Source organism: Podarcis muralis, chromosome 1, assembly GCF_964188315.1.
Source record: "Podarcis muralis chromosome 1, rPodMur119.hap1.1, whole genome shotgun sequence".
Lineage (NCBI taxonomy): Eukaryota > Metazoa > Chordata > Lepidosauria > Squamata > Lacertidae > Podarcis > Podarcis muralis.
In genome coordinates, this window is record NC_135655.1 from 131,974,848 (window position 1) to 131,992,014 (window position 17,167).

The 17,167-nt window shown below is 42.0% G+C and overlaps 1 protein-coding gene across 9 annotated transcripts in view; it reads left to right on the forward strand.

The window, feature by feature from the left end:
• The first annotated feature begins 1,925 nt into the window (after window positions 1-1,925).
• Window positions 1,926-17,167, forward strand: part of PCBP3 (poly(rC) binding protein 3) — a 71,806-nt gene continuing 56,564 nt past the window's right edge. For all 9 annotated transcript variants that reach the window (XM_028703375.2, XM_028703383.2, XM_028703343.2 and 6 more), the window contains exon 1: window positions 1,926-1,973. The gene's annotated coding sequence lies outside the window, so the exon portion shown is untranslated. The remainder of the gene's footprint in view (window positions 1,974-17,167) is intronic.

The following is a 17,167-nucleotide window of genomic DNA, read 5'->3' on the forward strand; positions in this document are numbered from 1 at the left end:
ACACGGCATTTCACCGCCTTGTATGTATTATACGGGGTGGGAGGAGAAGACGGCCTTTTGCCTACTTGATTTTTAAAAGATCCTCAGTGTTTTACTGCAGGAGAGGAAGGGAGTGCAAGAACACATCCTCCCAAGAAGAAGAAAATGATGGGATTTTGCCGCAGGAGGGAGGACTCGTATTGTTGGCACTTCGCTATGATTTTGCAGGTCTATCTGAACACTTTTGCAGGACAGCAAGGGAGCACCCAGTTGCCAGGAGAGTAATCAAATGAAATAAAAAATTAATTATTATTTAAAATGCTGAAAGGCCACAAAATGACAGACATGGATTGGAGACGTATCTCTCATCCCCAGTACTGTCTTTAAACTTAAAATCATGGAATCATAGACTCATAGAGTTGGGAGGGACCCCAAGGGTCATCTAGTCCAACCCCTGAAATGCAGGAATCTCAACTAAAACATCCAAGACAGATGGCTATCCAACCTCTGTTTAAAAGCTCCAAAGTCTAATATTTTCTGAGGCAGTTTGTTCCACTGTTAAACAGCTCTTACTGACAGAAAGTTTTTCCTGTTGTTTAGTTGGAATTTCCTTTCTTGTTACAGTGGTACCTCGGGTTACAGATGCTTCAGGTTACAGACTCCACTAACCCAGAAATAGTGCTTCAGGTTAAGAAGTTTGCTTCAGGATGAGAACAGAAATTGTGCTCTGGCAGCGTGGCGGCAGCGGGAGGCTCCATTAGCTAAAGTGGTGCTTCAGGTTAAGAACAGTTTCAGGTTAAGAACAGACCTCAGGAGCGAATTAGGTACTTAACCCAAGGTACCACTGTATTTGAAGCCATTGGTTCAGGTCCTACCCTCCAGAGCAGGAGAAAACAAGCTGGCTGCACCTTCCATGGAGCAGCCCTTGAGATATCTGAAGATGGCTCTCGTATCTCCTCTCAGTCTCCTCTTTCCCAGGCCAAACATACCCAGCTCCTTCAACAGTTCCACATAAGGCTTGGTTTCCAGACCCTTGATCCTCTTGGTCGCCCTCCTCTGCACATGTTGTCAACATCCTTCTTAAATTGTGGTGCCCAGAATTGGACACAGGACTCCAGGTGTGGTCTGACCAAGGCAGAATAGAGTGGTACTATTACTTACCTTGATCTGGACATATACTTCTGTTGATGCAGCTGAGAATAGCATTAGCCTTTTTTGCTGCTGCATCACACTGTTGACTTGTGCTAAGCTTGTTGTCCCCTAGATCCTTTTCACGTGTACTACTGGTAAGCCAGGTGTCCCCCATCTTATATTTGTACAGCTGCAGTACTTTACACTTGTCTCTATTGGAGTTTATTTTGTTAGCTTGTGCCCGGTTCTCCAATCTGTTAAGGTTATTTTGAATCCCAATTCTGTCTTCTGCAGCATGAGCTACCCCTCCCAGTTTGGTGTCATCTGAAAATTTGATGAGCATCCCCTCAATTGCTTCATTTATAAAGATGTTGAACAACAATGGGCCCAGGACAAAACCCTGCAGCACCCCACTTATCACTTTTCCCCAGTATGATGAGAAACCAGTAATGTGTACCCTTTGGGTTCAGTAAGTCAAACCTGCCTAACAGTTACCTCATCCAACCCCCATTTCACCAGCTTCCTCACAAGAATATCATGGGGGACTTTGTCAAAATCTTACTGAAGTCAAGATACACTATGTCCACAGCATTCCCCTGATCCACCAAGCTTGTAACTCCATCAAAAAAAGAAATGAGATTTGTCTGGCATCACTTATTTTTGAGAAACCCATGCTGGGTCTTAGTAATCACAGCATCATTTTATAAGTGCTCACAGGTAGACTGTTACATGCACCCCACCTTTCTTTCTTCTTGAAACTGTCTGCATTTGGGCCTTCAACATTTCACCTTTGAGGACCTTACTTTTTTTTTTTTTTTACAGCATTTGAGTTCCACCAGATAACAGGGAAGTTGAAGTCTGCTGTGAGTACTATATCTCTCTTTTTTGAATGTTTGGTAATCTTCTCTAGGAAAGCATCATCCAAGTCTTCAGTCTGGCTTGGAGGTCTATAGCAGACACTCACAGTAAGGTCACTGTTGTTTCTCTCTCCAACAGTTTTTACCCATATACTGCTTTCAATGCTCCAGGTCATGGATTCTTCACAAGTGTACATATCCTTTACATATAATACCCCTCCTGCTCTCTTCCTGTTTGGTTTATTCCTTTTGAGCAGGTTATACCCCTCAATTCCTACATTCCAGTCATGATTCTTATCCCACCAGATTTCAGTAATGCCTACCAGGTCATATTTGCCACCCTCTATTAAAAGTTCCAATTTGTCTTTCTTGTTTCCCATGCTCTGTGCATTTGTGTAGAGACAACTGAAACCATGAGTCATTCTCTCCAGCTGCTTCTTTCTTGTAGTTTCTAGTGTCAATAAGCATATGAATGGGATGTTGTAGTGTCAATAAGCATATGAATGGGATATAATAAAGTCCTTCACCAAAGATTCCTGAGTAAGATTATGAGATAAAATGAATTGCGTGCCCAGGCAGAGATTTGCCCCCACACCCGACCCCAGATGACACCTGGGTGGAATAATGACTTGTGACAATGTGTTACGGGATTAAAATTGGCCACAACTTTATTAAACTTTCAGATGTAGGAAGACCTTGGCTTAGGCATTGGGTGTATATCCCTCCCAGTCCCCAGCTGGGGATCTGGGGCACATCAGGGTTAACTACTCTGTCTGGGCATTGGGCTGGCTCTGAAAGACGTATGTTTAAGCAGAGAGCCCACCCCCCATTTCACCGCAACACAGGGGAGTGCACTGACAACTTTTCAGTGTATGGCCAGTGACTCCCCTCAACACAGCCCCTTTAACGGGCAACCCTGAGATCGCCACTGCAGGGGGGGGCGTGTGTCACCGCTCCAGCCCCCCCCCCCCATTTAGGGAAGATAGACTAAAGGATTCCGCTCAAGGCCTGAAACTGCCAAAGTTGTGACATTTTGCTACAGGGAAGGCGAAACCTGCCAATGCAGAGAAATTCCTTCCTGGTCCTTCAACAGCAACCATCGTAAGACCATAGCAGTGCCCACATACCTGTAAAGAAGAAGTTAACCTGCAATAAAAGGCCTAAACGAAAGGAGGGTAGGGCGGGTGAAGCTCTGGAGCCGACTGAGAACTCCCATGTAGGCTCCACCCCCTTTTAAGACCCTACCCTTTTAAGACCCCCTTTTAAGACCCGCTCCCCTGGCTATGCCTCCCCATTTGCAATTGGTTCTTTGAACTGAGGTTTGGAGGGAACCTCAAGGTTTGCAACTTGGGGAGGCAGTCCAGGGGTGCTCAGCCAGGAGTCACGTAGCATCGGGGGTGCTGCTCGCGAAGGGCGCCCTCCATTTGATGTGGAGAGCGGTCATTGTATTCTTATTGATCAATAAACAGGAATCAGAGAGTAGAAGTAACTGGGCAGTTCTCACAATGGAGTGCTGGAAGTAGACCCCCAAAGGATCAGTATTGAGACCTGTACTTTTAAACTTGCTTATAAATAATCTGCAGTTAACAGTGGGCACGGGGGGGGGGGGGGGGCAATTGTGCATCCCATGGGCATGTGGTCCACCACTGTGTGAACAGGATGCTGGACCAGCTAGGCCTTTGGTCTGATTTGGCCAGACACTTAGGTTTATATGTACTATATCCAGAGAGAGCTCCATTCACATGCAAAAAAAAAATTGTGGGAAAGCTTTCTCAGAGACAGTTGTGGTCCGTTTTTGAAATGTATCAACAGGGTCTGTTCAGTAATTCAAAGCCTAATGCCACTATGTGCTTTCCACTGGTCTTCTAATGAACTGTGTCCTGAAGTAAATATTTTAATGACCCTCCAACATTACCTTATTCTCTTCCTGGATTTCACAGTGGTTTTAATTTAAAGAGCACTTGTTTTGATCCTCTAATCCGGCTGGCCTGCTATTGAGGGAGGAGAGTACAATGATTTTGCCATCTTATATAATTATTTAGTTGATTACTTGGAGCTTGGTTTAGCCAAATGCCTTTCAATGAAGGACAACACAGATTCTGAGCTGGCAAGTACCGCATTTTATCCTTTCAGGCTCCTGACTGTGTACAATTGATAACCCCGCATTGTTTCCAAGCAAAGAGTGGCAATGGAAAATCTCTATTGATGGCACAGTTGTTGTTTCTCTAGCATATGTGTTCTCACATCAGCAATTACTTTTAATGTTTCATAGTATACTCAGTAGCAAGCCTGTTAAGAAAATTAGCACTTAATCATTTAGAAAGAAACATAATTCAGTTTTCATATTGAAATTCAGGAATGTCACATTGAATACAATGACCTCTTTTCAATTAATCTGCCAGACTGAGAAGACCTTTGCCTCTCTTATTAACCTCTGTCCTGTTATGATATTTTGATTTTCTTTTTCACCATGGGAGTTTGGGCACCTTTTCCTATTGGAAAAGGAAAAGTATGTTGTATCGCATGTTTCCCTATTTGCTCTTGCAGCCAGGACATTAAGGGTCAAACTCTGATTTTTAGAAAATATTTGTTATGGCTCCTAGTTGAACAAATAAAATCATCACTGCACTACTTAACCATTATCGATAGAACTAGTGGGAAGAGCATTGTGGCTGAGCACAGGCAGGGAGAACAGACCTGCAGAAAGGGGAATGTAGAAAGGGGGATGTATGGGACACAGTGAGAAGTGAACAGTCTCAGTTCAAGGATTTCTGCTTGTGCAGGTGAACAATCTCTCTCTCTCCTTGCCCTGAGACCCCTGGAATTTCTTCTAGGAGCCCCCTTAACCCTCTCAGCCAGATCTGGAGATGGCACAAATCCTCGCAGTGATGGGTTGTGTTAGCTGGTTACCATCCTAGGTTTCAAGCCTGAACAAGATAGAAACCCGTTCTTGTTTCCAACCTTGCAAAACATTTTGATGTATCCTTTTGTTGCCTCGATAAGGAATGGCATTTATCTAACAATTCCATTCTTTACTACTCTGCCACAAAACAAAAGGATGCAAAATAAATATATATATACGGTACACACACACACACACACACACACACACACACAAGTATATTCATGGTTGGGACCAAGGCACTTGTGCTTGAAGAAAACCAGGGCAGGAACAGGCCATTATTATATAGTTATAGTATGGGATCCTGCCATTTTGTTACATTTGCTCTAAAAAATTGAGTTGATTGCTGTTTCCACATTAGAGCGCATCTGAATCAGTTCTGGGAGCTCCTGGAATGCCATGCCATCAATGGCCCTGATTAGGGGAGTGCCGCAATGCACTCTGGTGTTCATGGACATTCCTTGAGTTTCTGGCTGATGCTTTACATCACTCGAATAGACTTATTTTCATGAAATGAGAAAAAGAAACCGAGAAACATTCTGGCCACCCGTAACATGTATCAGAACCATTTGGTTTGGCATCCTGTTTGCACTTGGCTGATTCTACATTGCAGAAATGGCTTGGGTGCCACCTGCCCATTGCTCCACCCATTCTGGTTATGTCTGAACTCAGGAGAACGTGTGAGGCCCAGCGCTTAGCATAGTCACAGATTACATGTTTCCAGGATGGCCCCAAAGTACCTGGTTCCTGCCACTTGGATCTCTCAGGTTCAACTCGTCGATATTATTGCAGTGGAGTGGAATCACCAAGGAGAGGCCATCTTGCTCATGTTGAAACCGAAGAACTAGCTGCAATGGCCCATGGCCCTGATCCCTCACTTGAGTGGGCTTGCTGCTCTCTGCTATCCAGCCTCAAAGTGGGTTAAATAGCTGTATGCAAAACTGCAGCTTCTGCTCATGAAGCGGAATGAGTCCAGGAATCAATTCAGATGAAAAGGTAGCTGACATTGACAAGCAAACAAACAAAAAAATGGTCACTGTGAACAGGACAGATATGTACATTGGCACAAAGTACCGTATTTTTCGCTCTATAAGACGCACCAGACCACAAGACGCACCTAGTTTTTGGAGGAGGAAAACAAGAAGAAGAAAAAATCTCAGAAGCCAGAACAGCAAGAGGGATCACTGTGCAGTGAAAGCAGCAATCCCTCTTGCTGTTCTGGCTTCTGGGATAGCTGTGCAGCCTGCATTCGCTCCATAAGATGCACACACATTTCCCCTTACTTTTTAGGAGGGAAAAAGTGAGTCTTATAGAGCAAAAAATACGGTAAATAAAGGAATCCTTTTTTTGAAGTGGGGACGACAGCGACCTACATTGCATCGGTTTTCTTGGTGAAAAGCATCTAACATGCTACACTTGCAATCAGAAACACAGTAAAGTGGGGGCACATTACTATTTATATTATAGAATAGTAACAGTAGAATTATATCATACCTTCTGAATTAAGAATTTCCAACACATTGAAACAATACAAAAACTGGCCAGTAACAGGACTCTCAGAGCAGGGTACAATTTTAAAAGAAACACAATAAAATCATTACAAATGCAGCAGAACCCACAAAAATCTAGCAAAGCTGTACAGTGCCAAGATAAGTAACAATAATAACTGTTTTTCCTGGTTCAGAAAATACATCAAGCTTACCTATCAACAGTGTGATCAGAAATAATATATTCAGTTCATTGGTTTCAATGCCTTGAAATCCTTTGGGAAGCATCCAAAAAGAAACTTCTAGAAATAGTAACTTAGAAATTATACTTAGAATGGTGTCATTTTCAATCTGCATATATCATCTTTACATTAGCAAGATAGATTTGCCGGAGTGGAAACAGTTAAATAACTAGGTCACTACACTAAGCTATATTGAGTGGTACACAACACCACTAGACAAGCCATGCGATTTAACGAGACTCACACTGATGTTGCACAATTCTGATGAATGTGCATATATTCATCAAAATTGTTTGTTCTCTATCTGTTACTTAAAATTAAACAAAAACAGGACTCCAAATGGTGAAGGAGTAATATTTGGCTAATTGCTGGATCCATCTCCCCAGTCACAGGGAACTCCTGTCTGTGAAGCCTCGTGGCCTGAGGGCAACGGATTGGCTCAGTGGCTTCTTTTTATTTGGGAAAAAATGTCATCAGAATTACGCAAACATCACTGTTGGTTGCATCCCATTTCAAGGAAACCAAAGGATTTGGGAGAAAATAGGTCACATGCACTTCATCCCATGTCACATGATTTCCATCCAGAGGCCAATGAGGGTTTAGACCTCTATGCATTTGAACAAGATAACACTGTAATTTTACCCATTCGCATTTTTCATCTTTTCTCAACGTGGAAAGAGTGACCATCTGTTTGAAACCCACAGCAAACTAAATCATTTCCAAAGCTGCTTTTTTAGAGGTAAGGAGATTTAAAATATTGTTTCGGTGGTGTGTGCAACAGCCGTTCCAAAGACCCTCCAACCCATCTCCTACCCCAGTGTGGGTTAGTGAGACGCATAAAGACAATGATAGATAGCAAGTGAGGCGAAGGAGCCCTAAAGTATATCAGATCTGTATTCAAGGGGTTGCGATCCTCTGCACGCAGACCTGGGAGGAAGCCCCACTGAACACAGGGGGACTTAATTCTGAGTAAATCTGCACAGGAGTCCTTTGCATGTGACGTCTCAGGAATGGTCTTGACAGGGAATCTAAAAGGAGCAGAATGGATGGAATGTTTTCTGTTTGAAAGAAAACCAAGGGGAAACCAATGGATTGGGGCGTCTTTTAAGAGAATCTCCAGACATTGTTTTTACTCAAATGTGTTTGTTTACTACTATAGGCAGAATTGCATCAAATACCTTGATGTAATAGTGACCATCCAATAATACAGTATGATGATTGAACATAAATATGACAGAACCTACTTTCTCAGTGTGTCATTATGCTCTAGAATGCTCTAGAATACTCACAATTTTGGTAAAAATAAGACGTAGCAAAGAAAACAATACATCTTACAATTTAGATGGAATCCTATATTTCTTTTAATATTTTATCTAATATACACGTGACATTATATGATCTAATCTCTTATTCCTTCTCTTAAGGTCAAATTTTTTTGGAGGGGGGAATATAAATTAATATCAGTTTTAGTTTAGTCCATAAGAGCAGTGTAATGTAAATTAAACTGCATTAGGGTTTTGATTCCAATTTGATATCTAACATTTCTTTTAATATATCATAAAGCTACATTAAATAAAGTATAAATGTGAAATGTGAGTTATACAGATCCCAAAGTTAAATAACTTCACAGATATGATATTAAATTTCACAGATCCATTGCATGTAATATTTCCATTCTGGAATTAATTAATGTGCTATAATTATCCTAAAATGAATCATATACCACAAAACAGAAAGCATTTCAATATTCATAAATAATAATACTATCAGGAATGTCACACAAATAATATCGATCTTCATTGTCATACAGGTAAAAAATGTAGTAGAATTTCCATGACATTTCTAATACGAACCTAACGTTTTAGATTACAGTGAAATAAATATTTGAAGTACAGCTCCCCAAATTTCACATCAAATGGTAAACGGTACAGGAAATCTAAAAACATGCAGTGCAATTCTAAGCACGTTTACTCAGAAGTAAGTCTCACTGAGCTCACGGGTGCTTTCTCCTTAGTAAGTGAGCTTCATATTACTGCCTTAAGATGTTTACAAGCATAAAAATTTTAAAAAAATTATTCTGAATTGTAAATTGTGCTGAACATTGCCCATTTTTGAAAAATTAAGAGATGGTATACTTATGCTGCATTCCCCACCCCCACCCCAATGAAACCAGAAACATGCACTGTAATCCTGAGCGTATTAGCTCAGAAGTGTATCCTATTGAGCTCAATGGCATATTCCTAATAAGTGTGCTTAGGATTTAAAACCCAAGAACAAAATGAATATTTGGCAAGTCTTTTAATTAGAAAAAGCTGTGTGTGTGTGTCCAAAAGTGTATAAGCACTACTGCAGAGGTGAAACCGCATGTTTTCTGAATTACTGGGATGGAAAATGGCTTCCTTATTATTTCTTAACGGAAACCCAGATATGAAAATTTGTTGTCTAAATAGAATAAAATGTGAAATGTGCATCACTTTGTAGGATGGAATGTGTTTTTCTGCTTCCTTTTTCATTCTCCACCGTGTAGGCAATGACTTTATGAATTCACAAGAGGGAAGATTTCTTAGAGTTAGAGAACACCTATGAATTATATTCACATTATAAAACTGCCAAAAAGGAGAAATCCATGATTTTTGCATTTTCTCACTACAGAGTGTAATTATGTTGATGAGGCTTCACTGATTGTTCAGAAAAATCAATGTTACAACATATGTTCAAGAATCAGTCAGTGCAGCCTTGAATAGAGTTAGTGCTAATTATTTCTGTAAAACAAGTTTTGATCATTTGCTTTTGTCAGGTATTATAAACACGGTGTTCTGTCCAAGCCGAGGAAAAGAAATAAGGAATGTAAGCATATTGTGTATATATGCCTGTATGCATACATATATAGATATATGTGCATGAATACTTGGACACAAATAACAGTCCATTTATATTTAGATCATTTTAAAATACTGTTAAGTATACATGAGACTAATTTGACAAACAAGACACATAAGTGTCATTTCTGGTTTCTGAAGAGGGCATATGGAGGATGACATCCAGAAATATAGAGAAGCCCACTCTTGAATATGCAAGGTCAAAAGAAACAAAAAAAACCAAGTTACTGCATTTATTTTCATTTTGTACTTCTGCAATGATAGCAGTTCTGTGCGCATGGGACACATGATGTCTTCCCCACCTCTCTGTGACACACCAGTTCTCTTTCAGCAAGGAAATTGTGACTTTGCATGTGTCATGCATTTCTAGGGCGTAGAATGACTTAAGTGTATGTAAAAATAATCACAGTTTGTAGAGAACTAGTAAGTTGCTCAGAAATATAGGTAAGAATCCTGAAAGGAATAATGCAGTGGCCTGAAAGTGGATTTCCTCATAAGTGGCAATTTCAGGAGGAAATTGTCCCTCCGCACTGAGCACAGTTGACTCCGTCTGCTGAGCAGTCCAAACACAGCACGAATGCCACTGCCTTGCTCTAGTCTCTGCAACAGCCTTGCAAGACAAACGAGATCATTCAGTGTGGATTTTACCTTTTTAGCAAAAATCTGTGTTACCCAGGAACAAAGACCACAATCCCACACAGAATTAAACTCACGTACATCAATAGGCATTAAAGAGACTTAACTGTGCTTTGGATCGCTCCCATATAATAATATTCTTTTTTAAAAAACAAAACAAAACCCTTATCTTGATTTTAATTCAGGCTGAGATTTAGGTGAAGTGAAAACAGATCTGGACTGACAGTTTTAGAGCTTGCTGTCAAGGTCAGAATGGAGTGTGCTCAGTTTATGAGGCTTCAGATACTGAAGAGGAGGGAAAGATTTCTGAGATCCATAATCTTTACTGGCAAACACTAGCCATAAGATCATTTCATAAACAAACCCAACACGAATTATTTATATATCTTTTAAGTTCAACATAGTTTCCTTAAACAGCAATTCTTATCTGGTGCATCACTGCTAGATGTCTGAGTTCAATGAAGATTGCTCCCAAGTAAAGGGCTATAGTATTGCAGCCCCTCTCACGTGGATTTTGTTATTTAGTATCTTCCAGCCTTTACGATCCCTTTTGTGATAATCTTTTGCTCGGGGTGAAATCCTAACCCCAAGGCGGCTTAATGGAGCACTGCGTCCATAGCCCCACGACACAAACCAATTGGGGCAGAAAGTTGGGAGGCTGGCAGTGACCGCACTGGGCTGCCTTAGCCCGTCCCTCAAAAGGCCCCTCCGTTTCAGGAACTTCTGCTGGCTGCTACCAGTGAGGATCCAGCTGGCGGTGCTTCTCTTTGCTCACTTGTGGAAGCTGGTAGAGTCAAGGGGAGGCCTCAACCCAAGCCAATCGCCCCAGGCCAACGCCAAGAGTGTTTGGATGGTGCACTTAGTTATCAGCATTAGCTCAATGCATTGCAGGTCCAGGTCTAGGTCCAGGTCCAGGTCCAGGTCCAGGTCCAGGTCCAGGTCCAGGTCCAGGTCCAGGTCCAGGTCCAGGTCCAGGTCCTATTCAGTCTTGAAGCTCACTGGATGCCTCTGGGTGGGCCTAACCCTAGAATCTGAATGGTGGACTATCTACATACTGATGATATTGAACTCATCCTTTCTTGAGGGCATCCCCAAGCAGTTTGCTCTGGATGTTTAAATGTGTGTGTGTGTGTGTGTGTGTTTCAGATTGTCTTTGGTTTTTGAGTTTTTCTGCTTGGCTTTTAATCTTTTTATTTAATCTGCTGCTGTTTCAAATTGTATATGGATCCACCCAGTGTTCCAGCCATCGCTCCTTCTTCGTTCTATCACCTTCAACTCTACAGAAAACAAAGGGGTTGACTGACTCTTCCTCATGTCAGCCATGCCAATCATCTATCAATTCCTCCGGTCAACCAAATTTCAGTCCCTGTCCCGGCAACTATACTCCTCAGACAGGGCACTGCTGAGAGTACTGCATGCCCCAGAGGTGTGTTTAACATGTAGTAGAAACCAGGTTTTTATTGTTCCAGCTCCAGTCCTCTGGAATAGGTTACCAGCTGAAATTAGACTCGTGCCTAGACATGTTTCGGCATTCTTAAAGGACTAGAACTCAGGAAAGCCCAAGGATGCCGGACTTCTATTTTCCCATTCTGGCTCATCAGTTCCTACCACTGTGCCTTTCTCACCCACCATCGGTGACCCTGGAGTCCAGGTTCCACCTCCAGTTAACGGATTTCAGGTAGCAGGTGCTGGGTATTTTGGAGAGCTGCTGCCAGCCAAATTGGACACCACCGGGCTATGTGGACAAATAATCTGACTTCATACGTCTGAGCGTGATCTCCCCCACTGCTAGCACTTAAATAATCTGTTTATATTATTAGAATGAAAAGTAGTGGTCACACTACTTCAATACCGTATTTTTCGCTCTATAAGACGCACCAGACCACAAGACGCGCCTAGTTTTTGGAACAGGAAAACAAGAAAAAAAATATTCTGAATCGCAGAAGCCAGAACAGCAAGAGGGATCACTGCGCAGTGAAAGCAGCAATCCCTCTTGCTGTTCTGGCTTCTGTGATAGATGCGCAGCCTGCATTCGCTCCATAAAACGCACACACATTTCAACTTACTTTTTAGGAGGGAAAAAGTGAGTCTTATAGAGCCAAAAATACGGTAAGCTCTTTTAAGTGTCTCAACAGTGCTTTCCAAAGGATAAGGCTTTTCTGACTGGATAAGGTTTATTTACATTTAAATGATATGCAAAGGGGGGGCCGTAGATCTAGACACACCCTTCTATTGATGAAAGGATTCTTCTGTTTGTGGAAGGAGCTCAGATCTAGCTCTCACCCAAGGGAGAGGGGAAGGCGCTGGAGGAGGAAAGAGGAATCTGTGAAAATCATGCCCACCCCCTTCCACCTGTGGAGGTGTTTCATGACCTGCTAATTTAAACATATTTTAAACTGCTGACATTAAAATTGATAAATAGACTTTCATTTTATTATCCATGCCGAAAGCTCACTCTAACTTTGCACAAATACCCAGGTCACTGGGGGTGGGGGGATATTCTGTACATTCACCACCCCCTTTTGTACAAATAAATGCTTTGCATTCTGAAATGCAGAGTCACACTAATCTTTATTAGATTTACATAGAACTTGCATTCAAATACTGTACATTTTTAAAAGATTAAAAACAAACAAGGCATGAAATGGGGCCATTAAGATTGCTTTGCTCTTGGGCTGAGAGGATTTGAGGGACACGGCTAGATCAAGAGATTGAAAACGAAGGCCGATTATTTGGAAGATATTGCCTGTGGGATTAAAACAAGAGCGATGAATGGATTCAGGCTGAGTGAACAGAGGGAGAATCCCAGATGTGGAGGTCATTGGCTCTTCTATTCCGTTAATACGAAAGCAGTGGCATCGTCTCACATATAAGGAGAATGACTTTAGGTACCGTTTCAGCAGATGAAGACCTAGGAGGTGATAAGCAGCGCAGAATGGTTATTCACACAGCACTTATAAATGGCAGAGAAGTTCCATGATATATATTTAACTCTTATGTCTTAAGATATACAGTGGTACCTCGGGTTAAGGTCTGTTCTTAACCTGAAACTGTTCTTAACCTGAAGCACCACTTTAGCTAATGGGGCCTCCTGCTGCCACTGTGCCGCCGCTGCATGATTTCTGTTCTCATCCAGAAGCAAAGTTCTTAACCCGAGGTAATATTTCTGGGTTAACGGAGTCTGTAACCTGAAGCGTATGTAACCCGTGGTACCACTGCACATGGATAATTGCAGAACGTTTAACAATTCCGCAGGAGACACCTTGTACTGTACAGCATGGGAAACCTGAGTCTCTTGAGCTTGTATGTGACTTCCTACACCCATGCAAACACCCAGTGTGGTATAGTGGTTAAGAGCGGTAGTCTCGTAATCTGGTGAACGGGATTCGTTTCCCCGCTCCTCCACATGCAGCTGCTCTTGGGCTAGTCTCACTTCTTTGAAGTCTCTCAGCCCCACTCACCTCACAGAGTGTTTGTTATGGTGGAGGAAGCGAAAGGAGAATGTTAGCCGCTTTGAGACTCCTTCGGGTAGTGATAAAGCAGGATATCAAATCCAAACTCCTCCTCCTCCTCCTCCTCCTCTTCTTCTTCTTCTTCTTCTTCTTCTTCTTCTTCTTCTTCTTCTTCTTCTTCTTCTTCTTCCTGCGTTTTCAAGGAAGAACATAAAGGATGAGCACAGCTAGCAAACTAAGCAACTATGAGACCGGCAGTGCAGCAGGTCTTATTGAGTAGGGAGAGCCTCATGGAGAGAACAATGTCTGTCCGCATCAATGGTTCTAAAAACAGATGTAACTTTAGATTCTCATTCAAATCTGGGCAGATAATGATGACTTAGGTTGGGAATTACTATCAGCATGGACTAGCCTACTTTCAGGCATGCAGCTACATGTTTGGGCTTGGATCTGAAACTCCCTTCTGTGTGCAGAAGGTGCCTTACTTTCAGAGGTGGGCCTGTTTTGTGTCCTGCATTGCTTGAGAAAAGTAAAATAAAAAACAAAGACAAATTCCTATTTGTTCAACACTTCCTACAAGCAGCTGAATTTCTCCGTAACACTGAAGAGTACCGCACCAACTCTTCTGCTAGAGTTGAGGAAGGGTTTGCAGAACATCGTCACTTGTGGTGGGGTTTTCCTTGTGATCATTCATCCCCTGGGGTGCAATATGTGAAAGGCAGAAAGAGCACCAAGTTGTCTGCAATACAGAGACAGGAAGGTATGTTTTGGTTCTAAATTTAGGATTGAATATCCTGGCTTTTGCTCATTGCTTTTGCCTTCTGCTGTCTACTTATTCGCTCCCTCATCTGGGTTTCTGTACTGTATATGGCACCCGGCACAATAGGCTCATGGTTTCAACTGAGACAGAAATGGTAGGAATACTGTAGTAATGGCAAAAACTTCTGTTGTAACAATTCTGTTTACAAGGTTTCTGTTGCAAAAACCCAGAAAAACTACAATAACTTAAAGAACATATGATTTACTGCATACTTTATTCATATTTTATTATTCACACACAGTTTCCAGTGGGAGGAGGGCCAAACTGGACAGCAACAATACTTGTGAGATGCAGGAACAATGAAGCTAAACTAAAAAACAGAAGTGGAGGTGATGATTGAAAGTAGAAACCCAGCGGCAGGAAAAGACAGCTCAAATCATATTAGCTTTAAGGTAGCCACTTACAAATACATCACCAAAAAAGAAGACTTACATTTGCCTAAAATGTGCACCTGCTGATTTATATGTACAGTGGTACCTCTCGTTACGAACTTAATTTGTTCTGGAGGTCCGTTCTTAACCTGAAACTGTTCTTAACCTGAGGTACCACTTTAGCTAATCCCAGTGCCGCACGATTTCTGTTCTCATCCTGAAGCAAAGTTCTTAACCTGAGGTTGGCAGGGTCTGTAACTTGAAGTGTTTGTAACCCGAGGTACCACTGTATCGCATAATTCTGGATATAATTGTTATAATTTGATCAGAAATGCAGTGAATATCATCTTAGTGGGGAAGATTGTGACAACTGACCAGTTGACCTGTGCGCCTGCCCATGTGCTGTGTTGATGGGCAGATTCCAGGCCCCGATTCAGGGCCAGGCAGTCCATCGACAGGAGGGTGCCTCTTCAATAAAGGACTGTCCTCTTGAGTCTCTTGCATACCTTTGCCTTCAATGGACAGCCATTCTCTGTAAAGTAGGACACATGGACACTGACTGCGTCCAATCACTCTTTCCTAACTCAAAAGCATACCCCCCCCACCTGCTTTATCACTTGTGCAGAAAGATATGTCTTCTGTCTGGGGGGGCTGGGAGCAGTATCTTGAAGACAATTTTGAGACAAAAGGTGGTGGAGAAAAAGGTTAAACAACCTCTCACACTGAATCCGCCAACCAATATTTTTAAGCCAAAAAACTTAAGGGATAACGGATAGTTTTGACTGTAGATTCTGTTCACAGCCAATTTTAGATTAGACAAAGCCACTGAAAACTGAGGTTAAGAGGTGTCCCCGAGTCTGTTGGGCTGTGAATATTGTCTGTCTTCCCTTGTTCAGGTGAAAGAGGACCTGGCTGCTGTCATCTTCCTATACTGGCACAATATGAGGTCTGTGGTTTCCTTAGCCTCTGGACCCTACAAGTTGTTGAGGGTTGCTATGAAGTATTTAGAAGTCTTTGTTCTTTTCTATGAGCTCCCCATTTGTTTATACAGTACCAAAATTGCCATGGAAAACTTTGTTACCTTGCAGTTTGGTATCTCACTTCAGGACAGAGCATCAAAATTGAATGACTGGTTGGAGCAGTCTGCTACTGTTTCAGTTGATGGGGGAAATATGGAGCCTGCCTTATATTGACCCCATTCTGGTGTGTGTCTCTCTCTCTCTGTGTGTGTGTGTCTCTGTGTGTGTCTTTGTAGCTACACCTGAAGAGTCTTGCCATGCTGTGAAGCTGTTAAAAACACCAGCACAATAGCTGGCAAAGCTAAAATATTGTTGTACATGAATGTGTTGTGTGAGTAAAAATGCAAATTAATGCTTGAATTGCATAGAGTTAATTTAGCTTCCTAGCGTATGGACAGTGAGCAGACACAGTTCAATGGAGGTTTCCTTGAATTGGACCTCACAATAATTGGTCAGATTAAAAGGCTGGGATTTTAGCTTCAGTGAGAAAGAGCAAAAGCACTAAACAGGCAGAGGCACCTGTGGTGGGGGAGTTTTCTGGTAGGCATGCTGCAGCCATGGCACATTGGGTTGTTTGGTTAAGTATAAAGTAAATATAAAGTATAAAGTATAGCCTGCCTTTATGACATTCTAGACACTAAAACAGTTACAAAAATGGTGAAAGAACTGTAGCAAAACTCTAACACATTCAACATTAAGCACTACCATTCTCTCTCTAAATTAGGCTGCTTTCAAATATATAAACTACCAATTTTTAAAATTAGTATAAAATTTAAAACTTAATGTTGCAAATCATCTCTATGCATAAAAACACTATATAGAACACTTGACATAAAATATTGAATTGAATAATGCAAAATGTTATAACCGCACAGCAGCAAAAGGTCCCTAGGCAATCAAAAATCCTTGCAGCATTGTTCGCTGGTGAGCGTGGGGTTTGTGAACACAGTTGGTGGTTCTTCTGCATCTATAACAGCAACATGTGGTAAAGAGTTGCTCTTTAAGATATGCAAAAAGAGGCATGGTCCAAAGTCAAAGCAAAATGAGAGGCACCTGTCTAACAGTGCTGGGAAACAATTTTTTGCATGCCCAAAGTCAAATACATATTCATGCTAATCTTTCTCAAGAATGATAAAGGTAAAGGTAAAGGTACCCCTGCCCGTACGGGCCAGTCTTGACAGACTCTAGGGTTGTGCGCTCATCTCACTCTAGAGACTGGGAGCCAGCGCTGTCCGAAGACACTTCCGGGTCACGTGGCCAGCGTGACGAAGCTGATCTGGCGAGCCAGTGCAGCACACGGAAACGCCGTTTACCTTCCCGCTAGTAAGCAGTCCCTATTTATCTACTTGCACCCCGGGGGTGCTTTCGAACTGCTAGGTTGGCAGGCGCTGG